The sequence below is a fragment of the Arvicanthis niloticus genome, chromosome 3, assembly GCF_011762505.2.
Source record: "Arvicanthis niloticus isolate mArvNil1 chromosome 3, mArvNil1.pat.X, whole genome shotgun sequence".
Taxonomy (NCBI): Eukaryota; Metazoa; Chordata; class Mammalia; order Rodentia; family Muridae; genus Arvicanthis; species Arvicanthis niloticus.
The window spans coordinates 90,490,251-90,503,166 of NC_047660.1; the positions used below are offsets into that span (position 1 = coordinate 90,490,251).

Here is a 12,916-nt window from a genome sequence, read left to right on the forward strand (position 1 = left end):
TAATTAATAGGTGCTGGTGTGAAGAAAAGTTTTTTTTTATTTGTTTTTTTTCTTTTTTTCTTGGTGAAGTGGTCATTAGCAGGTTGTATACACCCCAGTGAAAGCTTCTGCACAGTGAGAACATAGGTAGCACTAACTAAAATTTTGGGGTCAACATAAATATTATAAGAAGACATGAACATGAGAGTAAGACTTCATAGGAGGTTTATCTGTTCCTGATTTAACTTTGGTACCTGGTATCTATCTAGAAAAATGTCCATTTCATTCAGATTTTCTGGTTTTGTTTAGAATAGGCTTTTATAGTAGGATTTTTTGAATTTCCTCAGTTTCTGTTGTTATGTCTCCCTTTTCAGTTCTGATTTTATTAATTTGGATACTGTATGCCCTCTGGTTAGTCTGGCTAAGGGTTTATCTATCTATCTTGTTGATTTTCTCAAAGAACCAGCTCTTGGTTTTGTTGATTCTTTGTATAGTTCTTTGTTGTTTCTACTTGATTGATTTCAGCCCTGAGTTTGATTGTCTCCTGCCATCTACTCCTCTTGGGTATATTTGCTTCTTTTTGTTCTAGAGCTTTCAGGTGTGCTGTGAAGCTGCTAGTGTATGCTCTGTCCAGTTTCTTTTTGTAGGCACTTAGAGTATCTATCCTATGTGAAGTCATCAAAGGTAGACACTGATGTACATGCCAGGAAGTGCATGCTGACAGAAGCCTGATATCTTTTTAGAGGTCTGCCAGAGCCTGATACATACAGAGGTGGATGCTCACAGCTAACTATTGAACTGATCATGGAGTTCCCAATAGAGGAGTTAAAGAGAAGACTGAAGGAGATGAAGTGGTTTGTGGCCCATGGAGAAAACAACAATACCAACCAACCATAGCTCTCAGGGTCTAAACCACCAGCCTGGGAACACATAGGGAGGGAGACATGGCTCCATCTGTATATGTAGAGGAGAGTGGCCTTCTTCGGTATAGGTGTGAGAGGAGATCCTTGGACCTGTGAAGACTAGATGCCCCAGTGTGGGGAAATTCGAGGACAGGCAGGTGAGGTGAGTTGGGAGTGGGTGGGTGAGGGCACATCCTCATAGAAGCAGGAGGAGGGGGAATGGGATAGGGGGGTTCTGGGCAGGGGGGGGAATGGGGAAAGGGGATAACATCAGAAATGTAAATAAAATATCCAATTAAAAAAAGAGAACAAAGGAAAAAAGACTTTATAGGAGGGTCTTGGGAAGAATTGGAAGGAAGGATTGTGATAAGATGATCAAGGTACAATGTATGCATGTATGAAATTTTCAATGACAAACAGATTTAAAAAGCTACTTCAACTAGAGGATTGTTGAAGGACCAACAGGATATAAGTTTCAACCACTTCTGGAAGCTGTGAGTTTAAAAAAAATATGATAGCTCTAGCACTAGGGTAGGAGAAGCTCTGCTGCATGAAGCAGAGCTGAAAAAAAAAGATAGCTTCAGAGTACAGACTAGAGAGAGAGGCTCACATAGGAGCATGTCAGCACACAAAATGTGTAAGTAAACTATGTACATCAAATGAGGACCCAAGAGGCTCCCCCCATAGATCTGGAAACCTCAGCTCTGCTATTACCCCTAGGTCCAAGGCTCAACATAGAACAGTAGCCACTAGACTTTACACAGGAGGCTGGAAACAATCTGCAAATTAACTGAGATGTCAGTGGCATTCTGATAATGAGGAAAACCATCATGATATTGGTCCCAAGCTAAGTATATTTAAATGATGATTCTCCACGTCAAAATACATTGTCAATATATTATGTGGTTCTCCCATTGTGATCCTAAAATCCTGCTCTTAGCCAGATATCATGAAACATAAAAACATAGTACTAATCTTAGGACTTGGAAGTTAGGGCTAATTCAAAAAGACTTAAAAAGTTTAATACCTAACCTGTGCTAGATAGATGGAGGTTTTCTCTTTTTAAAGAAGGAGGAGGAGAAAATAGAGGAAGAGATAGAAGAAGAGAAAGAGGAAAAAGAAGAGGAAGAAAAAGAAAAGAGGAAGAAGAAGAGGAAGAAGAAGAGGAAGAAGAAGAAGAAGAAGAAGAAGAAGAAGAAGAAGAAGAAGAAGAAGAAGAAGAAGAAGAAGAAGAAGAAGAAGAAGAAGAAGAAGAAGAAGAAGAAGAAGAATCCAGAATTAGGACGAGGAAGGAGTGGAGAAGGAGGAGGAGGAGGAAGAAGAAGAATAGAAGGAGGAAGAAGAGGGAAAAAGTAAGAAAGTAAGGAAACAAGAATCAAGTTGTCAGACCAACAAAACAAGAAATGTGTGTGTGTGTGTGTGTGTGTGTGTGTGTGTGTGTGTGTGTGTGTGTGTTGGGCCTTGGACGAGGTAACTCCATTTAACATGTTACCTTCAGTCACGTAGGACAGGTAGAGGGTGTGACTAACAAGTCTCCACCTCCAGAGATTTAAATATTAATGAATTATCAAAAGGCCAGGGGCGTAGCTAATTAAGTTATTCCCTCCCCTTTCTCCCTTCTCTATAAGACTGGTCTCCCCTGGCTTTTGGCGGGGTAAGCGCGTACCAGTTGCGCCCATTCACCATGCCATGAACAATAAAAGCATTGGAAAACCGGACTCCATGTGTCCATGGTCTCTCTGCCTGATTCCCAGCTTTTGGAACCCTGGAACCTTGCTGATGCAGCCGCCGGCCCACCCACCGACAGCTGCGTGAATGTGGGATCCTCGCTGGCGGGATGGGAAGCCCGCCGCCTAGACCCACCGCCGGACTCCCTCCCCCCACCCGCGAGATTTCTGCCCCACGTGTGTGTGTGTGTGTGTGTGTGTGTGTGTGTGTGTTTAATCTTGATATCTTGATTATCAGTTTCACTGGGCATATCTGTGAGGGAATTTCTAGACTAGGTTAACTGAGACAGAAATCCCCATCCTATATGTATGTTGTCCATTTCAATGTTTTGGTCGAGAACTGAATAAAAAGGAGCTATTAGCTGAACAGCAGCATTTTGTTCCTTTCAGCTTCCTCACTGCAGATGCAACACCAACAGCTGCTTCATAGTGCTGCTGTCATATCTCCCCTGCCCTCAGAGAGTGTCCCAAAAGAAACCTCACTTTCCTTAAGTTGGTTTGTCAACTATTTTGTCACAGCAATAAAAAAATCAATAGCACACATTGTTTAATATAAAGAGGTCATCAGTGCAGTACTTGATAAGAGAGTTAATCTCAGGAAGAAAAGGACCAATTTCTAGGAGCTGTGTCACAAGAGGGTTCTACCTCCATTCCCTAATCCCATGACCAGGACCATATTATTGCTGTGGGATAACGTTCTGCTGTGCTAGATCATTTGGAGCTCAGTAGCATGTAGTGAGCTACTATCATACAAACCGTTCTCATGCATATTATAGAACAATGCTTTCATTCTTCTCTGCTTTGTTTTATTTTCTATGTTACTTCAACAGAAGCAAATCTCTATGGATAAAAGTGTTTTTAAATAACAATGTTTTCCTAAGTCTTTTGCTACGGACTCCTTCCTTAAAAGCTTGGTCTGACCCTTTCTGTCTTCATCCACAGTGTCTGAGCATCACAGAGTAAACAAGACAGTGTCCAGCAGAGGGTATGGGGAAAGCTGCCTTCCAAACTACTCTTTTCTCCTGGCTTAGACAATGCTGTTCCCTGCTGTTTAACTTTGAATATTCACCCCCAATTTTTTTAAAAAGTAAATTCTAGCCCATTGCCTATCAAGAATGCATCAACAAATGTATCAAAATAAGTACTTTTTAATTTTTTTGCAAATTCTTGAAGCCTTCATCAGCGATTTGCTTTCAGGAGTAACTTCAAGGCAACTAGAAGCTTATATATCAAAAGAGCATTTAAAAAGAGAGTTTTTGTTCAAAGAAATAGGCACATCAAAGCAATTGAATTGAAAGTAAGAGGGTTTAACTTCTGCAAAGCAATATTAGCCTTTCTGAAATGAAAACCTTGAACACACAAAATGTGAATAGAAGTCAAATCTCATATTAAATTTTATTACTTAGAGACGACTTGCTACGTCAGTTAAGAGATGACATTTCAAAATAATTCAAAAAAATCATGTTCAGATAGATGATATTTGTTCATGCTACAAACAAAAATTCAGTCAGCAACCTCTGCTCATATATTACCTGAAAGTAAATATTTATATGCATAGCCATTCGTTATTCTAGAACACACGCCACATTCTTTCAGTACATTTCAATCACTGAGAAGCAGGGTGAAGAACAGAATTAAATAATTAATGGTTTGACAGGACCTTTTATTTTTACTCCTTCCTAGGTGCTTCTCTCTTTTTCCACTAAAGCACACCCACCTAATAAACAACTTCTGAGTAACTGGAATTCTTAAGTTTTCATCTCTATGCACTGCTCGCAAACTTGAAAGCTTACCCGGCTTTATTTTCTGTATATTTATTTATAGTGTTTTCTATTAGATTTACAATAATTGCTATTCCCAACCTCTGCCTCACACCTTTATAGGACATCACATACACATGACCACAGCCCAGAAACACCAATTCAGGTTACACCCAAAACCAGCTTACAATGTGGTAATAGTTTCATGGTAACTGAATAATAGGCAGAAACCAAGGCAGTTTTCTAAAACACTGGTGAAAACATCAGGACATCAGGTAGGTGGCTTATAGCAAAGCCAGGGTTCTGTCTATGTATTCCAAATGGATTTAATGAGTAGTCACAGAATGACAGGCTGTATAAAGGTGGCAATAAATGTCTATATGTGGGAATAAGAGAGCTGAAGGTAATTTGGGTTTGGACCTACAACACTCTAATTCTTCACAGTCATTGGAGTTCTAATCAGCCAATCAGCTTTGTAGAATGTCTTATTATGTGACCCATGAATATTATCATGCTTAGTTACACTTACCAGTCATCAAGATTATCTTTACAGAGTTAAGGTTCCATTACTAATTTTGCATTGTATCATATATAAATCTTTTGCCAATTCTAATATTTTATACTAAGTTACTTATTTACATTTCATCAAAGGTTATCTTCCCCCTTCCAGGCTCTTCCTCTCACCTCCTGTGCTCCCTTCACATCTACACATTCACCCCTTCTTCTCATAAAAGAGGGCTTCTCCCATAGATATCAATCAAACTTGGCATATCAAGTTGCAGTAAGATTAGGTGAACCTTCTCTTATGGAGGTTAGATGGGGCAGTTCATTAGGGAAAAGGGATCAAAAGGCATTCAGTGTAGTCAGAGACAGCCTCTGCTCCTTCTTTAGGAGTCTCACATGAAGACCCAAATATACAACTCTTACATGTGTGCAGAGGGCCTCAGTCTGTTCCATGCATGCTCTCTGGTTGGCAGTTCAGTCTCTGTGAGCCTCCATGGCCTCAGGTTAGTTTATTTGTAGGTTTGCTTGTGGTGTTCTTGATCCCTCTGGCTTCTTCAATCCTTCTTCCCCCCTTTTTTATAGCATTTCCCAGTCTCCCTTTATGATTGGCTGTGGGTCTCTGCATCAGTTTCCATCAATTGCTGAATAAACCCTCTCTGATGTTAGTTATGCTAGGCTCTGTCTGGTATCTGTGGTACCATAGGAACTCTGAAGAAGGGGGCAGAGTTGTGAACTAGAAAATGAAGTGCAGGAGGCAGGGTTCAGTTTACCACATATATAAATCTTTAATCCTTAAAAATTTTCACATAGTTATTGAAAAATTAGTTTTGCAGTTTCATTTCATTGTGATTGGACACTTACCTAGTAGTAAGTATGTTTCACTATCTTAAAGCTAATCTTTAATCATGTAACTTATCAATTATTTCTTGTCTTTTATGTGTTTCTTTGATGAATTTTAAAACAGTTTATATTTCTCAAATTGAAAAAATCAGATTGTGTTACATTAGCAGGCAGTAATTTCTTTCTTTATGGTACTGATAACTCAGTACTGATAAACACCGAGAGCATGTTTAGCAATGCAATTTAAACTAGCTTGTGTCGTGCTTTTCAGACCATGAATGTAACATAAAGTTTCCTTGTTGGCAATCAATCTTTCTCTTCATCTTTCCTATTTTTTTCTCAAACAGATCAATACTAGTTGTATATTTTTAAGCAAAGTTTTTGATAATAGCTCAAATTCTAATTGTTTTATTACATGTATTTATCATAGTGCCATGAACATTCCCCGTGGTTCACATGTGGAGGTCAGGTGACAGCATGAAGGAACTGAGTATTTCCTTTAACAAAGAGATTTCCTGGATCAAACTTAGGTTATCTGGCTTGGTGGCAAGAACCTCTGAAATATCTTGCCAGTCTATTAGCTCATAATTTAAGCCCTACACTATGTAGACTTTGCATCCCTTTTACAGGAGAAAACATTTTAAACAATGCTGATATTTACCTATTTACATGAAAAGTATGCATTAATCATTGTATTAGCTCAACTTATACTTAATTTCTAAATTACCAATTCTTTAAGATCAATGTGGGAAATAAAGGAATTTAAAGAATCAGGGAACTAGAGAAAACCAATGGACTAGTATAAAACAACAAAGTACAGTAAGATAGATTAGCTCATAGAGGCACATGTTTGGTTAATATAACAGTTTGGTTAATATAGATCAGATTAGTATAGGGAAGCATTTGCTGAGTGAAACCTTCCCTGTTATTCTCTGCAGAGGAAAATATTAGGAGACATTGAAGATTATAATATATTGCTACAATTTTCATGGCTTAAACTCGTGTTTGTGTGTGTGTGTGTGTGTGTATACTGCTTGTCATATGATTTCATTGCTGTCCATTTGGGAGACTGATTTCCATTTTTTAGTTTTTGCTCTCAATTGCAGGTTTAATATCTGACTGTATTAGACTTTTAAAATTCATTGAGCTTCCAATCTGTTTCCTAAGCTTTAAAATAAACGAAATGACAAGGAACAATTGTAAAAATGTTGTGGTCCAGTAGTAAAGTTTCCACAAATATTTACTTGGTAGTTTAAATGTGCAATCTTTTGAAACAATTGAATTCCATTTCACCACTCATAATCAAAATGAGCATATCTTTATTTAACTGTTCAGTTGGACATCTTCTTTATACTTTGAGATATTTGCATATATAATAAGAGCTATATTTTTCCTTGTTTTGCTTCACCAATAGAAGTTTTATAAAGCAAAAATGACGTCTTTCTTGTTTTACACAAATCACTGATAATACTTTTTCAAATGTGTTGACTCTTTAGCTGTCCTCCTAAAATTGTTTCTATAATTCTCATTTTAACCTTGAACATGACACATTGTCTAAATACTTTTCCCACATAAATTCTAATGTATAATATTTAGTTGCTAGGAATTTCTGACTAAGTTTTGTTTATTGCATTGATTTAGAATTCAATCTAATGTCTGCTTGGAAGTGTTCCAAATTTGGTTTCATGAGAATAGATTTGGATCAGCTTTTTTTCAGCCATCTTTGCTTTTAGAATTTTTTAAAGTTATGCTCATAAATTGTAAAGTATTTTACTTTCAAGAAAATATGGTACCTTTATTATAATTCAAGTATTTCTCATATATTTTACTTTTTCTGTTTAAGAATGATTTAATGATGAGGAATAGAAATAAATTTAACTTCATGTTTTTAATTTGTAATTTATTTTCATTTAAATGCTTAATATTTTGACTTTTATATTTGACACTTTAATCTATCTGAGAGCTTTTTAAAAACATGAAATATATCTAATTGTTTTCATGTGGACACTCACTTTTTCTAGTGCAATTTGCAAAAGTTTTCTGGTTCTGACAGTTGTTTATTAATCCATAATTTGATAAATTGTATTGTATAACATTTAACATTATTGGGAAGAGAATGTTTTGCCTGTTTTATATGACTGCTCATATATTTTCATTGTATATGTGCTTATATTTATAGTACATATTTACTTGTGCATGCTATTTTCATGTATATTCAATAAAAACAAGGAGATGTATAATATGCTTCCTATAGAAATATATGTTAAAATTGTATTTTCTAACTCACTCTAGCTCAAAATTGGCAAGATTTTGTATGCTGACGTTCTTTCTTCTGTCTAGTTTTAATGGCTAGTGTCTGTTTCTATGTCCACTGTAGACAGACCTATGAAAAGAGTATAATGAATTCATCCTGTATATTTTTATTTTCTTTCCCATTCCTTTTTTACATTGGATAGAAATCAAGCATTAAATTGATGCTTAGAGGATGGCATTTCAACTTCATGATGTCTTCTATAAATTATGAGTGCATTTTTTCTTCTTCTTATCACTTGATTTGTTGTTTTTACCTAATTTAAATTCAATTATTCTTCATATTTTTGGCTGTGTTCTAGATTGATTTTTTTTATATCTGGCCCACTTAACTATGTGAATGTGAAAATGAAATGCTGTTATTTTTCTTTTCTTGTTTTGCTGTAAATTTTCCAGGGAGATACCTTTTATCTGGAACAGATACCACAGATACCACATATGTTCTTGCTTACTATGAGAAGTATCTCTAGGAAGGTTCCTACACTGGGATTTTACTTTTTCTTATCTAGGTTTGGAGCAGTTTATAGGCTACTTTTCAGATGACTTTAAAGGTTTCCATTACAGAGGATAAGAAGGAATCCATTTGTAAACTAGAACTAGACATTTATGGGTGACACAAGATAGTCCCTCCAACATGTATTATAACCATGAGCTTTGGGTTGTTTATCCTATAACTTGTTTCACATTCTGATATCCATTTGAACTTATGTCTTCAATGTTAAAACTCATATCCAGTTACTTAAATACAATTTTATGAAAATTTCTTTCAATATTTTCCTTCTTTGTTCCTTCTTTTCTCCTCTGTTTTTCTTCAAGAACAGGTTATCCTTATTTCTCAATTTATTTTCATTTTTAAGTGATATAGAAGTATTGAGGAGACTTTATCAACAAGAGTAGGAACATATTGTCTTTCAAGAACTTACATCTATACATTGTATCATGGCCATGTGTAACATGCCTGAATGTTCTTCATCATGTTTCTACCAAGTATGTCAAGAGCTCTGTGCATAGCATCAGATTCTGTCCCCTAGGTCTTTCTGGTACCTAGGGAACTTTTAATAAAACACATAGCATCCTTCTGGCCTCATGACTTACTCTATTTTCATTTATTTCTAATCTGGTTTGATTGAGGTAGCTGTGGTCTCTCTCATTTACTGCCATCATGTTTTATTTTTTTCTTACATTCACAGAATTAAACAAGCCAGCTGTTTTCTGAAATCAGACATAGGTAAATATTTCATATTCTTTCTATACATACTCAACATGTTCAAAATAATATTTTATTAGTTTCTCCTGCTGAAACATTTCCTGATTCATTGTGCTGTACCATTATTCAATTGCTATAAGTTTTATTTGGGGTAGGGAAAATGGAGCTCTATAGACTGCTGATCATACCTTCATCAGTGAAGTACAGAAAGAGGGCAATCAGGTACCACCCAATACCTTTTCCTTAAAATGCTGAGACCATGAGAATTTGTTTCTGAAAGTTTTGTAATGAGAATACACAGGTGAAATTGAATTTTACTCTGTCTTACAGTGAGTAGTCAACTAACTAGTCACAGTTTTTTAAATTTTGGAACAATTTTACATTCATTGAGATACTTTTTTTCTGTCTGAAAGGCCTTCCTTTTACTTTCATAACTTAAACAAAAGCATCTCTAATTGTTCATCTGGCCATTTTCAATATGGAGGACAAATTTTAGTCTGACTTTTTAAGTTCTAAAATTACCTTTCAAACTTGCTGTCTGACCAGATGTTCAGCAAACTTCCTCGTCTAAGAATGTCATTCAAAGCTCTGCCTGATCCTGAGCATCATAGACACTTGAAAAAACACAAATTCAGGCAAGTTACTGGGGCATAAAAGTCAACCTCAGATACAACAATAAAAGCAGAATCAATCTTGTAAACTTCAGCAATCTTCCTTCCACCTCAATTGCAGTAAATCAAAAGTACTTCGTTTCAGCGAGGGCATGACAGACCATTTGAGGTGAAATAATTGTCACTCACATGGTACATTTTGACCAAGTTCCCTGCTCCATGGAAGTAACATAAAAAGAATGGATTTGGAAATATATATTGGTCTCAAAAGAAAGATATTGAAAAAACCAATTAAACTCAAACCTGCAAAAAAAGTTTACTATTTAGATTCTGTAAGAAAATGAATTCAATAAAAATGTATACGTTATAAAATTAAACATATTCCACCTACTGTAAAAACACTGGAAGAAGTAGAAGTTCTTCTTTCAATAGTTACATGAAAGCCTTTCTGTCTAGCAAATTTCTCTTTCTCGAGTATTCTAATACATAAAAACGTTTCCTCTGTGAGTACCTTGACAAAAATGACCATTACATGTGCACATGCACACACCCACACACCACTTTCCCAGGTAGAGTACAGTAATACACACATCATTTTTGTTGCTTTCTGTCATAAAGAATGAAGGAATTTTAGCAAGAATAACAGAATAATATAGGAGTAAATCAGAGTCCAAATATAGCTCATTGCTAGTGCACTTTCTTAGAAATAAGAGTCTTTATCCCAATAAATTAAGCTTATATCCCTGTGCCCAACAAAGCCAATGGTCTCTTCCTAAACCTTGTTTTCATACCTGCACCTGATTGCCTTCTCTGAAGCTTTGCTTGTGGGCAGCTTTTTGCTCTTTTCTGCGAGAACAATTTCTTTCTGTTTATATCACTTATTTTTATGTAGGAACATGACTTTGTTTTAAAATATATTTGATTTCTTCAACTGATATGCCTTCTCTGGTCCTCTTTATAGTGGCAGACACAGTGAATTTCTTCAATAATTAGTCTCCATTTTCTTCTCTCAACTACACTCAGTATCCCTTAAGTCTGTGACACTGCTCTTTTCAAAATCAAAACTGGTACTTTTCAAATACCTATTATTTCATTTCTTGCTATCATTTGAGGCAATTTAAACACTCCTTTTCTTCCAAATTTGATGAGCTTAAGCCGTCTGCTCTCTCTCTGTTTTTGACATGTCCATTTATTCCTGTATTTGCCTGAAGAGTATCATAGGACCAGACATGAAATTTATCACTTTTTTCTTAAACACTTCTAAAGACTTTGAGCTGCAACTTGATTTGAAAAATAATCTGTGTAACTCACCAGAGGCACACACACACAGGTGATCTGATTCCTGTCTTCCTATTTCCTCCTCAACTGAAAACAAAGTTCCTCTACCCCAGCATCACTGACACTTTGGTTCACATAGTTATTTCTTGCATTATAGTATGTTCCACACTTGCAGTCTACAACTAGGTGCCACAGCACTGTCCTTTCAAGCAGCAACAACAAATAAATGGGTTTAGACATTGCAAAATATCCCCTGCAAGATAAAATGGCTCCTGAATGTAAACCATTCATCTAATATAATTACAAGTCTACTTGCTCAAAGAAGTCCTTGTACCCTGATGCCCACTTATTTTATAAGGTGTCACATACTTCCAAATTCTGAGCTGTTCTTTAATTGGGGTGACAATCACATTTCAACCTTATTCCTTATCTACATTATTTTTTTTCTAGCGAATTTCAACACCCATTGGGATATTGTGGGTATTTCAAACATTTTAGATTTATCCCATGCAGGTGGTCCTTGTCATAGATGTTTCTATGAAAGGAATTATCTTTTCTCAAAGAATCTGGCAGTTAGAATGGTATTTCTTTGCTAATACAAACTCTTAAGGTAGGATTCTTATTACCTAATTCAACTTAACACTGCCTACTTTTAATTTTTAGTTATTTCTCTATTTATTTTCAATCTATGATACTTCAACACAGCACATGTACAAGGAATTCTTTGACTGTCTGTTATGACAATGCTGGACCACACCTGGCCAAAGAATGAATGAATAAATGAATGAACATATTCAAACAATCTCATCCCACATTCTCTTTCATGTATGATTATAGCATTTTGGGTGTTTATTTACATGATACTTTGTTTAATTTTTAGTTAAATATGTTTTCAAGTAATTGGTTTTTACTTCTTTTATGAGGACAGGATTTGTATATTTTCTTTGTAAAACAGAATTCTAGTCACATATAAAGAATACATACTGTCTATATCTGCTTTACACTTAGCAAATAACTAGACATACAGCACAAACTGTGGTATATTCAAACAACTAAATAATGTAACTAGAAAATTTAATTTGAATAATGGCCATATCAGCAAGAAATTTTCCCTGGCAAGTATTTTACGTCATGGTATAAAATTCTAGTCAGATGTGGTCTTTCTCTTATGCTTCCTCTCCCCATTAAAATTTTATGACAATTTTAATTTAATGATAATTGTTTGGCAATTTTAAATAATTGCAAACAAGACATTCTTACTTTATTCTTTAGATTGTTGCCTATACAATGTTAGCTTTGACATTTAGCATCAATTTTGAAGTATAAAATAGTTACTAACTTAATACAGAAGAGGTATTTAGAGTGGAGTCTTTGGTAAGTTACTAGGATCAGCCAAGGTCATAAATATAGATCCCTCATAACTGAATCCCAGTGGTTTTGTGAAATGAAACAATCAGCAGATGTTAGCCTAAACAGCCATGCTCCCTGTCTTTCACTGGGCAATGGTCTGCACCACCCTGAGACATGAGAGCAAAAAGACATTATCAGATACAAGTCCTAGAACTTGAATCAGATCTGTTAGCCCAAGTCTCTCTTCTATTATTAAAATTTACTTTATCTATAGTATCGTATACGTGACAACAGAACACATCTGGAGACAACTTGTAAATATGATAGTTGTTCCATTCTCTGACAATGTATATACAATACAAAGAAAATTCCATCTAAATTTGTGAGGGATCAGCATACCAATGTATTATGTAAGATAGAAAGGTTTGAATAACCATCAATGATTTCT

General features: G+C 35.5%; 1 protein-coding gene across 7 annotated transcripts in view; it reads right to left on the reverse strand.

Moving 5' to 3' along the window:
* Positions 1-12,916, reverse strand: part of Nrg3 (neuregulin 3) — a 1,008,622-nt gene that overhangs the window by 221,860 nt on the left and 773,846 nt on the right. The window lies entirely within an intron of this gene.